Genomic DNA, 15350 nt, shown 5'->3' with positions numbered 1-15350 from the left:
ACTCACTGTCTGTGAAAAAATGAAGCCAATAAGAAAACCTAGCTTGTAGTTTTGTTTTGTTTTGTTTTGTTTTTGTGAATTAAGTAAGAAAATGGAGATAAAGTCACTAACCCAGTGCCTGACCCAACTAAGTGTCCAATTAATAGATGTTAACTATTACATTCTCTTTGTGTCTGCATTTAAAAAAATAGCAATATAATACAATGGCAATAATCCTAGTTACTTTTTTGTTTTCAGGTTTACTGAGGTATACTTTATTTTATTTATTTATTTTTCCACATAAAAACACTTTATTACCATATTAAATAACAAGTTTATTTTTTTAATCCTAGTTACTTTTAAGTGTTGTTGTGAGAAGGTGATAAGATCAAGTGTATGAAACTACCAGGCTCTGGTTGCTTCCCAAACTGGTCTCCCAAAGTTTTCACCCATGAAACTAGACTGCAAGTTGGGAGAGTTTTAAGGATGATTCATTCCTGGATTTTTTATTTTTTATTTTTTATATTTTTTGAGTGAGAAGATTGTACCATTTCAATTACTTGCTCAGGATGATGACTTAAATTTGTGACTCTACTAGATTAAGAAGATATAACATTGCCCTGAACAAGAGTCAACTAGAGACAAACTATTTTCAGGGCAGTTAAAAAAATGAAGTTAAGAATCTGTTCAACCTCAGGGAATTTAAAGAAAAAACATGATGCTTAAAATGCTATTTTCAACCCTTTTATTACCTTATCCTTAGCGATTGACATCTATTTTCAACCCTTTTATTACCTTATCCTTAGCGATTGACATCTATTTTTAACCCTTTTATTTATTACCTTATCCTTAGCAATTGACAAAAGTTTGTTTTCCCTAAAATGCTGTCTAGTATCTCCTTTCAGGAGAAAAATCTGGGGGAGAGGAATTTGAAGGAAGCTGTGACTAACTAGCTTTTTATTAGGGACAGAATACTTGTTAAATTACAGGCATTATTTTAACTCAACTTGTCTTCTTAATACTGTTGGGGTTTAGAATGAAAATTGCGGTGTTTTGCAACAGGCACTGAGGAGAACAAAGACCAGCTACTGACCTACAACCAAAAGATTTTACTCAGAGGAGAAGGACTAGACTTTGGCAGTTTGGCCTTTATGCAGCAATTTCCAAGGACACACTAGAGTTTCAAAAGAGATACATGCTTCCTGAAATCACAGGCCCTCGCCTTTACAGAAGTCCATGTCAATTCAAACCAACTTTCATGCTTTTGCATGAGAAAAGGAAATTTCCTCATTTAAAGTTATGTGTTGTATGTTCTCAGAATGTTAGTTCTTTTGCAGGGCTGATTTCATGAGATGTCAATGATAAGAGGGGTCCTGGGAAATACGTTCCTGTATAGTTGTATATAAATAACTATTTGTACCATTAACTAGCCCTGGGACCTGGAATTGTACCAGAAGAAGTTCTTTTTGGGTTATATTTCAGCTTAGAGAGCCAGTCACATATAACCAGTTAAGGACTGAATCCTTTATCTTTCTGTCAACTCAGCACAACCCCGTTTCCAGAAGCCTCCTTCTATCACCACCACTTTGGAAATCAAATCAGCATTTCTACTTCTAAGTGCATACCTTATAACTCTCCACATGTGCAGGAGAAATGTATGAAAATGTTTTACTGTAGCATTGTGAACCAGCCACTGAGTACTGTTTTTCTAGAATAAAGGAAATTGCATTTTTTCCTCATTCGGTTCATGATCACTTCTCATTTCTTACTTTGGGGAAGTCTCTAACCGAGGCCTGAAAGGCAGCTGGCCTATTTGGGGGAAGCATGACATCACAGATGATTGTCTTTTCCTTGGCCCCATCTGCTGGAAATAGTAACTAAGTCCTTTGCCTAAGCTGGTAGGAGAGGAGCTGTAGAAAATCAAATTAGCAGGAGAGAAACTATTAGTCTTCATTTTCTTGTTTACAACCTGCAAATACAGATTGTTAAATATGCCTGTTCTCTAATTCTCATTAGGAAACCTTGAAGAATAGCAGGACAGGAAAAAGGCATGGGATTATGAGAAAACACTACCACTAAAAAATAATACAAAGTCAGAATTGTTCCTTCTCATTCAGACTATCTTACATATTTAGAGGTGGCTGAATTTGAAATTTTCCATTAAATAATTTTATTTCAGTTATATGTGGATGGATGCCACATATACAATCCCAAATGTATCTTTTTATTTAGAATTTTCTTTTTGTTGGACTTGAAGATAAAATAATTTAAATGGAATAACCAGTATATGAAGTCATTTTGCATTCAGTGGTAGCCCCAGGAATTATTAAGTTCATCAGTGTATGTGTGTCAGGAGGCAAAGCTTTCACTAAAAATAATCTAATGGCAATGTCGTGCACCACGGACTCTGTTACAGGGAGTTTTATTTTCAGGCCCAGAGACATGGGATTATAGGTCAGTGATAGGCAAAATGTTTTTGGGGTATACCAAAGGTGCCAAACAAGTCATTTGGTTGTCCAGGAGGAACTGACATCAAATGCAGGTTTTTAGTGATTAGAGTTCTAGACGTAGCCCCTGACTATGATGGCTACTGAACCAGTCACTGGGGATTGAATCATGGACCTGACTTCTTCTTAAAATCTCTTGTGTGAAAATATTTCACTATATTTCAAAGCATTTTCAATCTTTAAACCATTTCAGTTTAAAAATTTCATTTGTTCCCCTCTTCTAGCATCCATTCTAAATATGTCTCTAGTCTACCTGTCAGTTTATACCCTTCAATACTGGCTTTTTGGATACTGGCCTATTTGCTGTGCCTCGAATATGCCAGTATAGTGCTGCCTCAGGGCCTTTGCATTTGCTCTGCTCTCTCCATACAGTCATCTTTCTCCAGATGTCCACATAGTGCCTTCCTTCTTACTAAGCAGGCTTTCCCTAAACTCCCCTTAAAAACTGCACCCTTCTCCCTCGCTGCTTCCACATTCTATTTCCATTATTCATGCCATCCAACATATATACTTTACTTGTTTTTCTGTCTACATGCACTAGAATGTAAGTTCTATGAGGGTAGGGATTTTTGTCTGCTTTGCTCACACTTTGTCCTTAATGCTGAAAACAGTGACTGGCATGTAGGTGTCCAATAAAAATACTTATTGAGTGAATAACAGCAGAATCTGTTGCAAACTGCAGCCCTAAATAGGAATACCTTGTGTTTAATATAATTTTCATTCAGAAGACTTTTTTACTGTCATGACATTTCTTTGATATTCTTATTTTAGAGTCAGAAGAAAGAAACTTTAGGGTTACCCCACACCTGTTCAATAATAAACTTCTAGGTTACAATAGTTGCAAACTGAAATGCCATCAGGATTTAGGCAGTTAGATAAATGCGTGAAGCACCATTAAGGAGTGACAAATAGTTGAGTTCATGTACTCTTCTACTTAAAGGCATTCAGATTTGAAAAACAAATGTAAACATAGCCCTGTCGGAAGAAAACCTGTCTACCTGTGGTTTCAAAGGCCCACTTTGGCTGTTAGTTTGTGGTCAATAGGACCATGACGACATTTTTCTAAGTCATGCTGTTTTTTCTACCTCTTTCCAACTATAAACTCAGGCTTGGGTATGTGCCTAATTCCACATCAGGACAGGAATACTCAACTGATCAAATCTAATTACATTTGCTTCCCAACTAAATTGTATATCACCTTCCCCTCTTGTGAGGGAAATGGCCCCTCTTGGGTCCTCAGGATCTGATTATTGCAAGCCTAATTGATTTGCAACATTTCATTAATAAAGTTAACTAAAACTAATTATACATATTGAATAAGAGTTTCCTGTGAAATGAATTATTCTATTTAGCTTAAGGGTTCTTAATTGTCAGAATAAATTGCCGAGAAGGATTGCAGCATTACTTTCTCTTGAGATATATATATATATACATATATATATATGTGTATATATATATATATATATATATATATATATATATATATATATATGTATATATATATATATATGTCAACCAATATGGATTGATGGATGTTTACACCATAGAAACTGATAAAAGAAAAAAAAATTAAATATGAAGGTTAAAGATATCAAAACATACTCCTAAGAAGATAAAAATCACAAAATAGATTACAAATAGATCTCTTCATTTTAAGATGTCAAATTAGGTCTGTTACATTTGTCATATAAAGGAAACTAAAGTCAATTTTTAAATTTATTGACATTTATTATTTTATTCATAGTAAATTTTTCCTTCACTTAATTGGTTCATATTGTGTTTCTCACTCTTTAATTCAGATGCTATGTGTCTAATTCATCGATCTAATTAAATCAAAATTCTAGCAGAAATCCAGAGGGAGCCTGTACTAACTACTTCAGTTGCCCCAAACCAAGCAGATGCACTGTGGGCCAGTACTTCTCACAGGGCCATTTCCAACATTCCCTATTTGTTCAGTTGTGTATAGATAAATATGTTCTATGTAAAATGAAGATGAGTGTTCATTAATGGTTTAGAGTTGAATAAAATATGGCTGGGCCATTAGTGTTACAGAATAAACTTCTATATCACATAAGAAGCTATCGTCATCAATGACTCAAATTTGCATTGCTTTCACACTGCCAAAGCAGGTTGGATTTCCTTCTTTGCATTGTTAAGGAAGATACTGAGTTGTTTTATCCTCCTGCTGTGTACACTGACCGCACTGGAGGGACCAAGAGGCAGCAAAATGCCCGTCTTGTTCTTGCTCTTTGGCCTGGAGCATCGCTGAGGAGCCAAGGTTCAGACTCTAGGTCAAAAGACAGCCTTACCCACTGCCTGGTTTTATCTACAGTGGCTTTGTTTGCTTTTTATGGTGACCCATGCTGTGTGCAGAAGTATTTTGGCTTCGCCTGGATAAGAGGAGAAGGAAGGCTGCTCCTGATTGGATTTTGGACTTGCAGTATGACATTGCTCCTGCTGTCTCAGGGATGCCCAGGGAGAGTCCAGTATTTTGTTCCAAATCTGGAAAGATGCCAAAGACCTAGTTCCAGATAACTGGTTACCTTCTGCCAGGTCTGCACTGTACTATTCCATTTCTGAGATATCTTAGATCTTCCTGGAATTAAAAAAAAATGACTCCTCTACATCCAAATCATCTCAAGAGTCTTAAAAGGAGTGACTAGCTAGTTGAAGGGAGAGGATGACAGCACTTTTGGTACTAGTGAAAAGTTCTTCCTGCCAGCAAAACAGAACCTCTAAATTTAGAGGCTAATTCTCTGAGCTCTTTTAATTGTTAAAAGTATTAATAGTAATCCAATTTAAATTAGAATCTCCTACATAGTTGTATGTTGAGCATATCTAGCTATATTATTTAAACCTAGGAACAATGTTACTGTAGATAAACTGTGTGAATAGTAGGTTATTTGGAGTAAACCTGTTATTTTATAAAGAAAGCTATTTTTTTGGTTTATTGGAAAAAAAAAAAAAAACAGCTCCACAAGTGGCTAACCTTTACTTTGCCTTTTTTTCATTGGTGAGACTCGGATTCATATTTAACAGTTCCAAACTGGGTCCAAACTTCTATTATTTATGCTTTCACTGAAAAATGATACTATTAAATCTGTAAAGGGAATATTGGCTGGATATTTATATGCCTTTTTCTCAGCTAGTTATATAGCTATTTCAAATCCTTGATACTTCAATAACTCAAAGATAAGTTTGTTTTTAATTTCTTGCCTTGTGTAACGTACAACCATTAGTCCAGGAACCAAATTTAATTGAACTACTAGGTATAAGTGACTGGAAAGTAATTGAGACTGATGTTAAATAACAGGATTGTATTAGTGGAAAAATCGTGACTAAGAAGTTTAAGAATACACTGTAAAAGGGGGTGATTATATTATTTAAAATGATAAACAAAATATTGTTATCTGTGATACATACAATTTTGAAATCAAAATATTACACATTTCCATAAAAAAAGAGAAAAAGAAATAAATGATCTAATAGTTATTTTGCTTGGCTTTCCAATTGCTTAAAAAACATAAATCAACTTTAGTTAAGTCAGTATAATTGAGACACATCTATCATTGTAGGAAAAGTAAAATCTTAACAGAATATCAACAATAAAGAAAAAATATTGGCCTTAAAAATGATCCTACATCTTTTCTAGTTTTTCTTACTTGAAGATGTCAATGATTCAGGTAAAAAAGCCAACAGCCATGTATTAGCTCAACATAATTGTGTATACCACTTTTCACAATTTTTAAGGAAACGAAAACCTCTAACTTTAGAAGAGTACATAAAATATTTAAGTAAATATTTAAGTAAAACATTTAATTCCACATATTTTAACAGGCAAATAGGAAAAAGAAAAAGGGGCTTGTGAGAACTAACTATACACCAGATAACCTACAACTGAGAAAACTGGAATTTAAAAAATATTTAAAAATTTCCAAATAAGTATAAAAGAGCACAAAACTTTCTTGCCAAGTAGCAGTGGACGTCCACTGCATTATTAATAATTTGTTTATGATAGTATTGTCTAATATAACTTTCCATAGTGATAGAAATGTTCTATATCTTTGCTATTCAATACAGTAGCCACTAACTACATGTGTCTATTGAGAACTTGAAATGTGGCTAGTACAACTGAAGAACTCGGTTTTTAATTTCATTTGTTATAATTAATTTAAATAGCCACATGGGGCAAATGGTTACCAAAGATTTTAAGCCACTGAACATGTTCTTTAGTCTATGTCCGAACCAGGTTTTCCCATTTTTCATAAGTAGATTTCAATCTAAATATTTTTGGTTCAATAAAACAAGCTCTGAAATGCTGTTTACACATTACTGGTTTAAATCAATAAGAGATCAAAGTTCTGTAGTTGTAAGTTGGTGAAAGCTTTAAAGTGACAATACAAAGTTCAGAAGGCCCTTAGAAAACACTTTTTGTATTTCAGTATAGTGACCATGGATTGGGATGGGGCCTTGAAGATTCTTTCACAGGAAACCAAAGGCAAAGTTGCTAGTTAGTGGCAGAATTGGTATGGCATTAGTTCTTTAACAAAAAAAAACTTCTTAGAATTAAGTATGTTTTGCTCATTCATTTAAACCTTAAAGGTTTGAAAAAGTTTAAAATTTTACACAATGTTTTTGTTCAGTGTTTTCTTATTTGTAAGCAAAATGTCACAGTTATTTGGAAAATTTTGCTACAAATATGGGAATGTTAATCAGAAACCGAGGGGCTTCCAAAATACAGGAGAAGAGAGGATGGTCTAAGAATCATTTCCAGTAGGAACCCCCCGTATTACTGTCCCAATTCTTCTGCTCTAAGGCTGACGGGGTATTACAGACAAAGAGCTCCTTCTGTTCAGTACGCTTAGGATGCAAAAGAAAGCTTCCAGTCTTGGTGTCTTCCTAACTGATTTAATAGATTTTTTTAAAATTAATTTATTTATTTTTAGCTGTGTTGGGTCTTCGTTTCTGTGCGAGGGCTTTCTCTAGTTGTGGCAAACGGGGGCCACTCTTCATCGTGGTGCGCGGGCCTCTCACTATCGCGGCCTCTCTTGTTGGGAGCACAGGCTCCAGATGCGCAGGCTCAGTAGTTGTGGCGCACGGGCCTAGTTGCTCCGCGGCATGTGGGATCTTCCCAGACCAGGGCTCAAACCCGTGTCCCCTGTATTGGCAGGCGGATTCTCAACCACTGCGCCACCAGGGAAGCCCAATTTAATAGATTTTAATGTACGTTTTCCAGAGCTGGATTTTTGCTGGAAACATGCACAGCTCAGCTTCCTAGGTTTAACTACACCTCACAAAAAAACCCCTACAGATTTCCAGTGGCAGAACTCTGTAGAATGTTACTATTTTTGTCTCCAAGATTAAAGCGGTCCTAAATAGTTGCCTAACACCACTGTGGAGTGCCTTCCAGCAAGTGTTTCCTACTTGTCAATCAAAAAGACTAGTCGCCTCTAACATATGTAACCCACCACCTATCTTATCTACCTTCTACTTTGATAAAGTGCAATCACAACATATTCAGAAGGGGACAAGCTACTCTTTTCATTCTCCTTAGAGGAACTAGGGAGTGTCTCCCCTGTTAATTTGGGAAGCTGAGGGCTTGTTTTTTGAGCTGAATTTATGTCAGAAGAAAAAAATCCTGCTAGCCAGGTAAATCCAGGAGTCTTTTTACGAAAAGTATCATACAGGCCTATGTGATAGGAGTTGGACCAACAGAGCAGTCTCTAGCTGCCCTCTGAGGTTCTGAGTGTAATGCCCCGCTGTGTGACTCCACAGGACTCACATCTACCAGGGGGTTAAACTGCATGGGAATTAAAGGGTACCTCTATATCCAATTTCAGAGCCCCTTTTCCTATATCTTATTGGAGTAAGAGAGACTTTTGTAAGAATGAGACTCTGAGACATTCGGGTTTTCTGAAGGTGAGCAGGTAGTTTCAAGGTTTATGGTGTTTAGACATATGCCCGCCTCTAGAAGTGAGTGCTGGGGCATCACAGAGCCCCAATTCCCCGTTTGGCGGCTGATGAGACAGCACAGTCATTTCCCTCCTGGCCCTGCTAAAGCCCTAGGTAGCATGGAACGCAATGCTCAGAGCAATCGCCTATGACCATGAGGAGATCCTCGCCAAGGGTTTGCAAATCTGTCACGTGGTTTATCATCAATACATGAATATCTTGGTAATTCTGACACTGTTTATATTGAAAATCATATTAATATATATGTTTTTAAGCTGTATATTGGAAGGGATGGGGTAAGACTGGAACTTCATTCTTTTCTGCTTCCTCTGTTCCTGTCACCTGACAATGGCATATGTGGCTTTTTGTGCTACCTTCACTGTTGACACGTTAGAGAAAACTACTGACAGATACAACGTTATAGGTGTAAGACATTTACCTGGATGCAGACCTTCTGGGGTGGCTTCAGTGACTTATTCAGATACAACCTCAGCCATTTTAGACCAATTTATCATGTATCAAATCTGGAAAGAAAAAAAAGATTAATGTGACTCACTGAATATGGTCAGATTTTAATTTTCTAATTTATAAAATAAGCATTAACACTACATCTTAAGAAAGTTTTTGAAGGTAATGAAGTCACCTGGTTGATATCAAGAACATATTCTTCCTTATATAGACTTGGGCTCTACTGAGTGGCTGTCTGTCACAGGACCTGGTCCTGTTCCTCCTTATAGTCAACACCTTCCCTCACGCCCTTGTACATGAACACTAGAGAAGGAGTAAAAGAATGTTTCTGGGTCAAAAACAGTGCCATCTTCTAAGGCATTTCTGTAGACATAACTACTAAATATAAGAAATATCCTAATAGATTAGATTTTTACTTGGGAATTTACAGTTAAGCTTTGATATGATTCTAGAGCTTATACAAGTGTTATTGTACCATAATTTTGAAAAAGAATCTTTTAAAAAGATGTTTTCAGTTTTAATCTTTCATTGAAGTAATAGATGCATGTGATATAAGTGTCAACTTACAGAAACATATAAAACAAAAGTACACGTCTCTTAACTCTGTCTCTCCAGATCCACTTCCCAGAGATACTTACTAGTAATAGTTTCTTATGTACCCTTCTAGGACTTTAAAAAATGTATATACATGCATATAAATGTGTATATCCATGTTTTTTCATTTTATACATTATATGTTCTGTGCCTTGCTTTCTTTTTTTTAAAACTTAATAATATGCTAGCAGAACTTTCTATATCAGTATACATAAATCTAACTCATTCATTTTAATAGCTATATAGTATTCCATTCATTGCACTGAAATATGATAATTTATTTAACCAGCCCCTATTATGGGCTGTAAGGTCATTGTTTTGTTTTGTTTTTCCAATTTCCCTTTTTGGATGCTTAAAAAAAAGCCCAATGATCATATTTATACATTTGCATTTTTGTACTTATATGATTATATAGGTAGAATAAGTTCCAAATATAATTGTTGATGCAAATTGTTTATACACTTTAAGTTTTTGAAAGGTACTTACAAAATGTCCTCTATAAAGGTTACATGAATTTATGATACCAAAAATCTGGCTTGTATCAAATCTTAAATTTTTTTCTGTCTGATAAGTGAAAAGTATATATCTGTTTTGGTTTGCATTTCTTTAGTTATGAATGAGGTTGAGCTTCTTTTTGTTTTCTTATTTTTTGTAGTCATTTATCTACTAATTTGCCCAGTCATGGCCTTTGCTCATTTTTCCATTGGGTTGTTCATTGTTTCTCATTTTAAAGAGCTCATGTTGAAAATTGGCATTTTACATGTAATGTGTGGCAAATAGCTTTCCCAAGTTCCTGTTTATCTTTTGACTTTGTTTATGGTGCTTTTTAATATACAACCATTTCAATTTTTTTTTTTAATGTAGCCAAATTCATCAATATTTTTCATTATAGATTTGGGGATTTTTTTAAGTAGGAAATTTTTTAAAGTTAAAGAGTTATTCAAGAAGACTGTGTAGAGGTTGCTTTTTTTTTTTTTTTTTAAACAACAATGTACACCAGCTATTACTATCACATTGTGATACAGGAGATGTAGGAGAATTTTGGTATTAGAAGGATCTATTTTTATCCCAATTTTTTGGTGGTTTTGTTGTTATAGCAAAGATTTTCCCATTAGATGATTCTTCCTATAAAATACCACTCTGGTGTAAAATCTGTGGGTTCTTGTAAGGCTCTAGTGTACCTTAGGGACAAAAAAAATAGAGACAGGGCTGACTTGCCAGTATCATTCTCCAGAGGGTTAACAGTAGCATCTACGATCTGAAATCTAGAGTGAGTTGGAAGGAAAGGAAAAGAAATTCCAAGATAAACAGAAAGTATGAAGTATAATAGAGGTTCATTATAGGAAATTTTGAAAGCACATGCAAAAAAAAAAAGGGGGAAAGAAAAAAGTCACCTTTGATCTTAGCCTTGATCTTAATAATCCTCAAAAGCGTTTAAGATTTGTTATATATTTTTCCTGGTGTTTTTTATCTGTTCCGCAAATATGCAGGCATTTAAAAAATATATCGGTGATTTTACTCACAAATCAGTGCTAATATAACTAAACTATTTTCATTAGAATACCAGTGACCCAAGTAAGACCTTAATGGCAGCTTGACAAGAATCTATCAAACACATACACACACACAGTCTCTCGCTCGATCTATGTTTTATATGTTGCTATATTTACTTGTGATTATCTTTCCTTGTCACTAAATGTTTTAAAATATATTTATATAAAAATATATAATGACTATATAATATTTCATCATGTGGCTTAATGTAATGGGAATTTAAAAGAGTAGATTTGTATTTCTCTCAAAAATCCATTCTGTTAACCCAGTAGATCAAACACTAGGACACATTCAGGAAATCATTACGTAGGAATCACATCAGATTCTTTTCCATTCCTGATAAAGTGGCAGTAATTAACTGTGTGAAGGTTAAGTGCTGGAAGACATCATGGTACAGTGTGTTTTATGTGAAGTGACATCACTTGAATGGAAAGAGAATTAGATTATTAAAGCTGGGTTAATGGAACATTCTTGTTCTAGCGGCATCCCACATAATTTAGAAGCATGTAAGATGCATTTGAATTGTGTAACAATAAGAGTTTGGGTCAAAAAGTGAAGAAAATTGTGTGTGATAATAAAATTGTAAACGTATGAAGTTTACTAGAAGAAATGCTGTGAGATGTTTTTTCAATTTATATAGGAAAAAACCTGGTGCAGATTAAATTCAGCCACAGTCACAGATATTTGGGGTTAGTGAGACAAGCAGGACTGTAAAGGGTCATGAGAGAATCACTAGTACTTTATCATTTATTAGCCCTAAGAAACTCTGCCTGCTAATATGCAGGATGTCTCCTGGGCACGAGTTCCCTTGCTGCTTGGCTTTATGGCATCGCTGGGTTGATTTCGCCCTCAGCCATAACTTACAAGGTAGACGCTGTACTGTTAGCACTGCCGAAAGTTCTAGATCTAAGCAGCTGGTGAAATTCTGTCTCCTAAGGATGCCCCTTTATCACGGAGAAAATCATGGCTGCTCAGTCCCGTTGACACACCTCTCCTCTCAAACATGATCACAAGGAGCCCAGACTCACCTCAGTCTTTTGACCAACATCAATGAGGCCCTGTCAAAGCAACAGACATTTGACCAGATCCAACTGACAGCTCTCAATCTGTACGCATTGGGAGAAATCTTTCAGAGACTAAATCATTTGGGGAGTCGCTGGCTTAAAATAAGTCACCCTTGTTTGCAGAGTGACTGATGAGTAACTATATTCAACTAAAGTTTTGTAAACTCTACCTATAGGTAAATAAGTGTTTATATTAAAAGCTGAAAGAGTGATATATAATTTGAGTTGGAAAGATGAACAGTTTATATATGTAGGAAATGTCTTGTTCAATTCAAGAACTTTTAAAAAAAAAGTTCATCAGAACACAAAACAGTAGAAAAAAAAAAGTAAATTTCAGGTAAGTTATGGGAAAATAGAGATATCAGACCTTAAGTTTTAAATAATGGGCTGTCATAGTTTTCATATTTATTTCCCAACTAAAGAAGGAATTTCTAGAATTCTTCATTATTGCAGTTAAAGGTAAGATGACAGGCAAATGTTAACCAAAATGGAGGACCTCTTGTTTTTTTCTATGAGGGAAACAGAACTTGATTTCCAGTTATAACTTTAAATAAATTATCAAATAATTAATTGGCCTTCAAAAGCAGGCAGCCTAGTGTAGAGCAGACAGTGTGGGTGGCGGCTCAGAGCACAGGAATCAACATTTGTGTTTAAATCTTGACTACCAGTTACCACATCTGGGTAAGCTACTTATCTCATTATTACTCAGTATTCCAATCTATAAGATGGGGGTAAGGCAGTGACTATTATATAGGGATGTTGTGAGGATTAAATAAAACACAGTATTTAAAGGCTGAATATTGTTTGGCACATTGTATGTGCTCAATAAATGTTAGCTTTATTAAAAATGTTAGTTTATTAAAAAGCCAAGGAAAGAACCTCTAGGTAATCATTCTGAACAAGCCAGAGGTACTCTCCACTTGTGCTTCTTTAGCTTTAATGTGCATTTGAATCATGTGGGGATCTTGTTAAAATGCAGATTTTAATTCAGTGAGTCTGGGTGGGGTCTGAAAGTCTGCATTTCTAATAGGCTTCCAGGTGATGCCCATGATGCTAGTCTCTGGACCTGGACACTTGAGGTAATTATGGAAGATTGGTTCTAATTTGTAATAGATGTGGTGGTTCTCAATAGGCGGAAATGGGGAAAGGAGGAAAAAGGGAAGTGTAGACAATATGTACAGATTTAAAATGCTCCCCAGGAGATTGTCATGTGCTTGCCTTACTTGCTCTCTAAAGCCTGAAGAACCACTGATTTGATATTTCAACCTTTTATTCTTTTTCATTTCTGCTTTTCTTACTCTTTTCTCTACCTTGCCCTTGACATTACAGCTTTAGACTAAAAAAATGGTATTAATACTTAGTTCCTCAATTAGACTAAAGCATCAATTTTAAGTCATTTTATTGTATGTAATAGGAAGTGGTTTCTCTCTTAACATTTCTCTTCTACAATATAGGGATCTGAAAATGTATTTAATGTTTTCCATAGCTTTAGCCAAAAACAAACAGGCAAGAAAGTGACTTGTGGAGCATTTAGTAACAGAATAGGAGGATGCAGTTGGGTGTGGTGCATACAATCAAAGGAGTTATAACCCCATGGGGAAACGAAAGTTGTAGTGGTTATTATGGAAGTGGCTAGAATCAAACAATGTAACCACATTAGACATTCCCCCTAGTCTGAAAGGTAGGAGGGAGGAGGGTTGTTTTTAAATGGCTTCCCACCCCAGTGGCATTGAGATGATTAGAGAGACCCATATCTAAATATGTACTTAGCTTGACCAACATCTCTCTAGGGCAAAGACCATTTTTATACTTCGGTGTGTCCTCAGGGCCTAATATCACTCAGATCCATTGTATTCCCTCTATCTTCTACTACTGTTGATATATTTCATAGATATAATTCTTCATTTTCCAAGGTAGATAAGAGGAGCTTTGACTAATATAAAATGGGAAATAGCCAAAGAAAACTTAGAGGGGAAATTAGCAATCATTAACTCTCTTTAAAAGTGCAGAACCAAATGTGTATTCTCTAGTATTCTTAGTCTGAAGTTCACTAGTCAAAGTACTTTAATTCATTGATCTAAATGAGATTTTAACATCATTTGAAGAACAAAGCAGCTTATATGTATATAAAATGAACAAGAAATCCCATAAAAGTTGACCCAAACTGAATGATTATTAATTCTATGATTTTAAGTTTTAAGGACATCTAGAATTGGGACTTGGAATGTGAAGGCACAATGAGATTATGAAAAATGAAGCATATCTATTTCTTACCCATTTTTCCAAACTTGGAATGTGAAGGCACAATGAGATTATGAAAAATGAAGCATATCTATTTCTTACCCATTTTTCCAACTTGTGTTAGAAAAGTAATTAAATATGAGATTGGCAACACAATTTAAAATATTTTTGAGTATGGGAAGAAAAATCAAACCGTAACGGGCAGATTCTAGACACTTATTTCTACTTAAGACATTTAGCTGATGCACCTATTTAGGAACCAGACAAACAAAAATGAACTCTTCTAAATTGAGCTATAAAAATAATGTATCAATAGTATAAAGCAGTTGTACAGCATTTATAGTATATAGTGCATTCTTTGTTAGTAAAATATTTTGAAAGAAATTTTGGTTTTCATAGTCAAGGGAATTTCTTTCCCTCTGTGATCATCTGCTATCAAGAGAAAGAATCAAAATCAGATAGAAAAACTTTTAATGTTAATACAACCACAGTTAAGATTCACTTATCATTTTTATGATTCTTATAGATATATATTTCATTTTCTAATTGTCAAATTTGTTATTAACTACCAATTAACAAAACATCTGGCAAATTTATAGCTCTTTAGATATTTTTTTTGCTGTGACTTATTTTAGATGTATTTTAGAGCTTTAATAGGATAATGGTAGTCATTTGCCAAATCATTTGAATAGTACCTTAAATCCCTATAGATACTCCTAGATTTAAGATGGCTTTGTGTATTAAGCCACTGAAAAGTTGATTTTTAGTAGCTAAAATTCATATCATGATGAAGAATAGAAAATGTAAAGTGGTAGCTAAATTAAGGCTGGAAATGGAACAAAATTTACTTTTGCTTATGGGAGCTTTAGTATAATGTTTTAATAAACACTTATGTGAAAAGAAACACATGTAATCCAATGACTTCAGGCAATTTTGAAAGAGAAAGCTTATAAGCATTTTGAAGAAAATAATAGTACTTTCCAGTGGTGAT

General features: G+C 34.8%; 1 protein-coding gene across 5 annotated transcripts in view; it reads right to left on the bottom strand.

The window, feature by feature from the left end:
- Positions 1 to 15350, bottom strand: part of AGTR1 (angiotensin II receptor type 1) — a 56118-nt gene that overhangs the window by 27245 nt on the left and 13523 nt on the right. For all 5 annotated transcript variants that reach the window (XM_082459927.1, XM_082459926.1, XM_082459928.1 and 2 more), the window contains exon 2: positions 8878 to 8962. The gene's annotated coding sequence lies outside the window, so the exon portion shown is untranslated. The remainder of the gene's footprint in view (positions 1 to 8877; positions 8963 to 15350) is intronic.

The sequence above is a fragment of the Balaenoptera physalus genome, assembly GCF_965194825.1.
Source record: "Balaenoptera physalus genome assembly, chromosome: 4".
NCBI classification, from domain to species: Eukaryota; Metazoa; Chordata; class Mammalia; order Artiodactyla; family Balaenopteridae; genus Balaenoptera; species Balaenoptera physalus.
Note: the sequence above shows the minus strand (reverse complement) of the source record. Positions and strands in the feature narration are given on the sequence as shown.